The sequence below is a fragment of the Mustela nigripes genome, chromosome 12 (assembly GCF_022355385.1).
Source record: "Mustela nigripes isolate SB6536 chromosome 12, MUSNIG.SB6536, whole genome shotgun sequence".
In the NCBI taxonomy this organism is placed as follows: domain Eukaryota; kingdom Metazoa; phylum Chordata; class Mammalia; order Carnivora; family Mustelidae; genus Mustela; species Mustela nigripes.
In genome coordinates this window covers 77571377-77579208 of record NC_081568.1, presented here as the reverse complement: position 1 = coordinate 77579208, position 7832 = coordinate 77571377, and positions in this window count along the sequence as shown.

Here is a 7832-nt window from a genome sequence, read left to right as displayed (position 1 = left end):
AGAGAGAGATGGGGGAGGGGCAGAAGGAGAGGAAGAGAGGAGAGAAACTCCTAAGCAGGGTCGACACCTATGGTGGAGCATGACATGGGGCTCAATCTCACAAACCTGAGATCATGATCTGAGCCGAAATCAAGAGTCATAGTCTTAACCAACTGAGTCACCCAGGAACCTCAAGTAATTCTGGTTTTTGTCTGTTAGTTTGTTTTTAACTTTTTGAGGAACCTCCATACTGTTTTCCACAGTGGCTGTACCAGTTTGCATTCCCACCAACAGTGAAAGAGTGTTCACCTTTCTCCACATCCTTGCCAACATCTGTTGTTTCTTGTGCTGTTGATTTTAGCCATCCTAAGAGGTATGAAGTGATATCTCATTGTAGTTTTGATTTGTATTTCCATGAGGATTAGTGACGTTGAGCATCTTTTCACGTGTCTGTTGGCCATCTGCATGTCTCCTGCAGTAAAATGTCTATTCATGTGTACTTGTACCTTTAAGTCATGGAGACGGCATCTTTCCTTAAACCTCATGAACAAACCTCTGCTAAGTTCAAAGTTTTCTTTTGCAGCTTCCTCACCTCTCTCAGCCTTCATAGAATTGAAGAAAGTTAAGGTCTTCCTCTGGATTAGGTTTTGGCTTAAGGGAATGTTGTAGCTTATTTGATCTTCTATCTAGACCACTAAAACCTTCTCCATATCAACAAGGCTGCTTCACTTTATCATTCATGTGTACACTGGAGTAAAACTTTCTGTAACTGACTGTGAACAGTTGAGATAACTCACTACCTTCAGACCAGCCTGGAATAGACCTTTCAATTTCCTTCAAGAACTATTCCTTTGCATTCACACACAACTTGGTTGTTTGGTCCAAGAGGCCTAGCTTTCAACCAATCTTGATTATCAACATGCCTTCCTAGCTAAGCTTAGTCATTTTTAGCTTTACTTCTTTTGTTACATGAACACTTAGAGGCCATTGTAGGGTTATTTCAATATTATTGTTCCTCAAGTAATAGGGAGCCCCAAGGAGAGGGATTGAGATGGGGGAACAGCCAGTCAGTGGAGTCAAGAACACACCCAACATTTACTGATTAAGTTCACTGTCTAAATAAATAAATATATATACATATATATACATACATACATATATATGTATATGTATACATATATATTTTTTTCTTTAAGTAGGCCCCATGCCCAGCATGGACCCCAACGTGGGGCTTGAGCTCATGACCCTGAGATCAAGACCCAAGCCAAGATCAAGAATTAGACACTTAACTGACTGAGCCATCCAGACACTCCTGGTTTACTATCTTATATGGGACAATTCATGGTGCCCCCAATAACAGTAGTAACATCAAAGATCACAGATCACAGATCACTATAACGAATACAATAAAAATAAAAATTTGAAATGTTCTGAGAATTACCAAAATATGACACAGAAGCAAAGGGAGTTAATGCTGATGGGTAAATGGTGGTAGTAGACTTGCTCAATGAAGGGTTGACACAATCCTTCAATTTGTTAGGGAAAAAAAACCCATTATCTGTGAAGTACAATAAAGCAAAGTACAATAAAACAAAGTATGCTTGGGGGCAACTGAGTGGCTCAGTCAGTTAAATGTCTGCCTTCACCTCAGGTCATGATCCCAGGAGCCTGGGATCTAGCCCTGCATTGGGCTCCCTGGTTAGCAGGGAGCCTGCTTCTCCCTCTCCCTTCTGCCATTCCTCCCATCCCCAGCTTGTGCTTTATGGCTCTCTCTCTCTGCCAAATAAATAAATAAAATCTTAGAGGAAAAAAAGTATGCCTGTATTACTGAGTGATTTAAGAAATGAGCTATCAAGCCATGAAAAACTATGGAGGAATCTTAGATTCAAATTGTTAAGTCAAAGAAATCAGTTGGAAAGGCTACATACTCTAAGATTCCAATTATATATCACTCTAGAAAAGGCAAACGATGGACAGAGTTAAAAGATCAGTGGTTACCAGCAGTTTGATGAGGGAGATGGGATTAATAGGTCAAGCACAGGGCATTTTTCAAGGCAGTGAAATTATTCTATACGATACTCTAATGGTGGAAAGATGAAATTATGCATTTGTCAAAATGCACAGAACTATAAAATATAGAGTAAACCCTAAAGTAAACTATAGACTTTAGTTAATATTAATATATCAACATTAGTTCATCAATTTTAACAAATCTACCACACTAATGCAAAACGTTAATAACAGAAAGGGGGAACGAGAGAGAGGGCACATAGGTCCTCCCTCTATTCTGTGGAATTTTTCTCTAAACCTACAATTGTTTTACTGAGGTAAAAAAAAAAAATTAAATGTCAGCAAAGAAAATCCAACAACACATTATGTAAATAACATCACAACTAAGTGGAATTTATCCCAGATATGCAGAATGCAATATTAGGAATTACAATAGTATAATTTACTGAATCAGTAGATCTAAGAAGAAAAGCATGACTTTTTTCCCTATGTGCAAAAAGACCCTCCAATAACATTCAAAACACATTCCAGATTTTTAAAAATAATTAAAATGGTAATTGGTAACTATATCTCTAACCTTACCATGTGTGTACATTAAATTATATCATCTTATATCATATACATATTACATATATATACACACATACATAACCATGTTAGGGACACATCTTACTTAATGGGGAAACAATGCAAGAATTCCAATAAAGGTCAGGATCAAGGCAAGGATGCTTTCTATTTTTACTACTTTTCAACATTACATTGGAGGAATTACCCAATGCAGTCAGAGAAAGGAAAACAAATAGAGATATATAAATTGGAAAAGAAGTTGGGGCGCCTGGGTGGCTCAGTGGGTTAAGCCACTGCCTTCGGCTCAGGTCATGATCCCAGGGTCCTGGGATCGAGTTCCGCAACGGGATCTCTGCTCAGCGGGAAGCCTGCTTCCTCCTCTCTCTCTCTGCCTGCCTCTCTGCCTACTTGTGATCTCTCTCTGTCAAATAAATAAATAAATTCTTTAAAAAAAAAAAAAAAAGGAAGTATAAACAATTCAGTAAGGTGTCAGCACAAAAATTTACACACAAAAATCAACAATCTTGGGGCACCTGGGTGGCTCAGAGGGTTAAGCTTCTGCCTTTGGCTCAGGTTATGATCTCAGGGTCTTGGGATCGAGCCCCACATCGGGCTCTCTGCTCAGCAGGGAGCCTGCTTCCTCCTCTCTCTCTCTGCCTGCCTCTCTGCCTACTTGTGATCTCTGTCAAATAAATAAATAAAATCTTTTTAAAAAAATCAACAATCTTCATACATTTGAATAATAACAAGTTAGAAAGTGTTAAGGAATTGGAGATCCTATCCACAAACAAAACAAGATGAATTCTTAAAAGCAAACCTGTTAAATGTACAAAATCTCATGTGTGGAAAAATTTAATGTACTTCTAAAAAGGACAAATGTGGACTTGAACCAGTGGAAAACTTCCCTTTGACTTAATATCATAAAGATGTCAGTTGTCTCCAAATTAATAGGTAAGTTAATATGATCCCAATAAAATACCACCGTTTTATGGATGCAGACAATAATAACAGAAAAATAAACATGCAAGAATAAAGAGGAAATCATGTTATTCCCATTAAAATGACTACCATATAAACAAACAAACAAAAAAACAAACACCCCAAGTGTTGGCAAGGATATGGAGAAACTGGAATTTTTCTGCACTCTTGGTAGGAATGTAAAATAGTGCCCTGGTATGAAAACCAGCATTCCTCAGAAAACTAAAAATGGAATGACTGTGTGATCCAGCAATCCCAGTTCTGAGTATACATCCAAAAGAAATGAAAGCAGGATCTTACCCTCTTCACTACCTAGTAGTTGTACTTGATCTGGCTTGACGTCAGTGACTTTTAGTGGCTTAGTGATGTGCTGATGGCAAAATGACTCTCTTCCCTAAATTATTTGATGTAACAGTAATAACAATTCACTAATTATAAGCCAGTTATTGTTCCAAGCATATTTTAAGATTTTTTTTTAAAGATTTTATTTATTTATTTGGCAGACAGAGATCACAAGTAGGTGGAAAGGCAGGCAGAGAGAGAGGAGGAAGCAGGCTCTCCGCTGAGCAGAGAGCCCGATGCGGGGCTCGATCCCAGGACCCTGGGATCATGACCCGAGCCGAAGGCAGAGGCTTTAACCCACTGAGCCACCCAGGTGCCCCATATTTTAAGATTTTAACTAATCTATACACCCAACATGGGCTCAAACTCACAACCCTGAGATCAAGAGTTATATGTTCTACTGACTGAAGCAGCCAGGCACCCCTCCATTTCATTTTTTTTTTAAGTAAATTCTATCCCCAACAATGGGTCAAGTTCACAACCCCAGCCAGGTACCCCTTGATTTCTTTTCTAAGTAAACTCTACCTCCAACATGGGGCTCAAGCTCAAAACCCCGAGATCAAGAGTTGGGATGCTCTACCAACTGAGGCAGTCAGGCAATACTCCATTTCATTTTTTTAAAGTAAACTCTACCCCTAACATGGGGCTCAAACTCGCAACCCCAAGACCAAGAGTCATATGCTCTATCAACTGAGCAGCCAGGCACCCCAATACAGTGAATTTTCATAAGAACTATACAAAGTAGGTGCTATGAATGTCAATGTTTTAGAAATCAAAAAAGCAGTGTAACAGAGGTAGAGTTATTTGGCTAAGGTTACAAAGTGTGGAGGTTCTAGAACCAGGGCTTAAACCCTTATACTCTGCCCCTAGAGCCAAGACCCTTAACCTCTACACTAAAGGGCAAGAGGGGTTAAAGCAGGATCATTTTTTTTTTAAGATTTTATTTATTCATTTGACAGAGAGAGATCACAAGTAAGCAGAGAGGCAGGCAGAGAGAGAGGAAGGGAAGCAGGCTCCCTGCTGAGCAGAGAGCCCGATGCGGGACTCGATCCCAGGACCCTGAGATCATGACCTGAGCCGAAGGCAGCGGCTTAACCCACTGAGCCACCCAGGCGCCCTAAAGCAGGATCTTGATGAGATACTTGTACAGCCATCTCCGTAACAGAATTCACCATAGTCAAGGGGTGGAGGCAACCCAAGTGTCTACCAGTGAATGAATGGATAAACAAAATGTGGTGTATACATATGTGTATGTATGTGTGTGTCACACACATACACAACAGACTATTATTCAGCCTTTAAAAGGAAGGAAATCCTATCACATGATATGGCATACATGAACCTTGAGCACATTATGCAAAGTGAAATAATAAATAAGCTGTCACAAAATAAAAGGCCAGTCACAAAAAGACACATTCTGTGATTTCCCTTATACAAGATACCTAGAGCAGTCAAATGCATTGATGATTGATGTACCAATAATAATGATGATGTCAGAGGCTGGGAGTGTGCATGAAAGTGTTTAATGGACAGAGTTTCAGTTTTACAAGATGAAAAAAGTTCTGCAGATGGGTGGTTATTATGGTTGCATAACAATATGAATGTAAATACCACTGACTGTCCTCATCCAAATGGTTAAAATGATCTGTGTACTTCACCACAATTAAAAATTTTTTCAAGGAAAAAAATTAGATGGCCTTCAATTTCCCATAGAATAATACCAGCCTGGGCTCCACTCCCAAAAATGTGCCTTCTATTTCACTTCATATTGCCAACAGTAGAGCACATTCTTCAAGTAAGAAATATTAGCCTGCCTCACTTACAATTGTTGAAACTGGAAAATAAAAGCATCTCAAAATGAATAGAAAATGGCAGGCATTACATTATAAAAAGTCAACAAAAAATGAGAATATATTGAAAAACCTAACTATTAAACAAATGCAACATTCCAGCCCAAACTGAATAAACTTAAACATTTGGTGTTATGAAAAAATATTGTGAATCAAAAAAAGAAGTCAGAACTAAAGCAAACAAAAAAGAAAAGATATAAGACAAAAGTTAGTCAAAACTTTTGTCAAAGACAAATCATCTCAGGGGGTAAAAAGTCTAATTTGTAAGATGTCCAAGGTAAATAGACTTTATTTACAATATAATAAGTGATATTAAGGAAAGGAATTAAAAGAGTCAAGAAATAAAATCAAGAAAGCAGTAAGAAGGATCAGAGAGAAAGTACTAGAAACCAAGGCAAAACAAACTACAACAACAACAAAAAAACCCGCCAACATATATTATATATATTCCTTAAAGAAAAAAAGCAAAAATAATGGATCAGATGTAATATTCAAAAGCATAATACAAGAAAAACTTTCTGGAAATAAAATATGAATCTACAGGGGCGCCTGGGTGGCTCAGTGTTAAAGCCTCTGCCTTTGGCTCGGGTCATGATCCCAGGGGAGCCTGCTTCCTTCTCTCTCTCTGCCTGCCTCTCTACCTACTTGTGATTCTGCCTGTCAAATAAATAAATAAAATCTTTAAAAAAATATATGAATCTACACATTAAAAGGGTCATTCCATGAACCTACGGAAAACTGATATGGAATGGTCAACGCTGAGATTTATCTTAGAAACTGAATTATATTTGAAAGAAAAAACCATCCAGGCCTCAGGCAAAAGATGAAATCATTTAGGAATTAAAGAATCAGGTTGGTATTTTCACTGCAACATACAAAGAAAGGTAGCAAATAAGTTTTTAAAACCTCAAGGAAAGGAACTATGAACCAAGATCTTATAGCCACCTGTCCTTCAAATAGCAAAGCTATAAAAATCAGTTTGGGATATACAAGAAGTCAAGAATACAGTATTCAGGAACCTCTCTTGAAGAATTTACTGAAGAATGAATTTCATCCAAATAAAGACTAACTGGGGAGAAATTCAGAAAACTGTATGATGGGGAACATTAAATATATTAAGTTGTAGATATTTAAAATAAAGGTGGTGATAAGAATGGAAAACCCATATGCAAATTTTGTTTCCTAAAAACAACATGACTAAAAAACTGGGAGGAGAGAAAACAGAATAAAATAATTGGGGTTATATAATAGGAGGGAGTTAAGATATGGCTGACAAAGGAAAATACAGATTCCCAATGAGGAAAAGAAATTTGAGGACACAAGAAAAGATACAAGTATAACCATACCTTTGGAACAGAAGGACAAACATTACTAAACACCTAAAGAAACTCAGTTTTTCATATATTTGTTTTGGGTTGTTTTTTGTTTTGTTTGTTAGCACTTCCTTACTTTCTGGGACTGTAAGATGCTCCAGGTTCACCTCTTCATTTCCTTCCCCAGTCGTAGCATCAACTTTCCCCAAGAAGCCTGGTTCCTGGTGTAAAGGGAGCTGAACATTCACTGGAAGCCCAGTTGCTCTATGCTCTGGATGGGGGAGGAGTCTTATACACTCTCTCCAAGGCTGATTATTGGGAAAATGAAGAGAACCAGCACAGCAATAAAGAGCTAGAATATCCTGAACCATTCCAGTAGTTAGGAGGTGCTTTATTTCAAGGAACTGCTGACCTAGGGCCAGTCTGGCCACATCCTCCGAATTGTATTATCTTGAATGACAAGAAAGATGTGTGATACAGTAAATTAACCAGGAGTGATCCAGTATACTCTAGCATCCAAAAAACTGCCCTATCCAGACACTCAGAAGGACTACCTGAGGACACACTGCTGTGAGGACTCACATCTCATTACCCCCTAGCAAGCTCTCACAAGCAGTTCCCTTCCAAGCTTATTCTGTTACTATACGGCAGTCACCTGGTCCATGAGTCTCTGGACACACCCCCTCTAGCCTCTATACTCATCAGACAACCACAGGGAGTCGCTCTGTGATCAAACCAATTTTCACAGTGCCTGAGTCAGAAGAGTGGAATCTTTACAAGGTGCAAGCTGTAT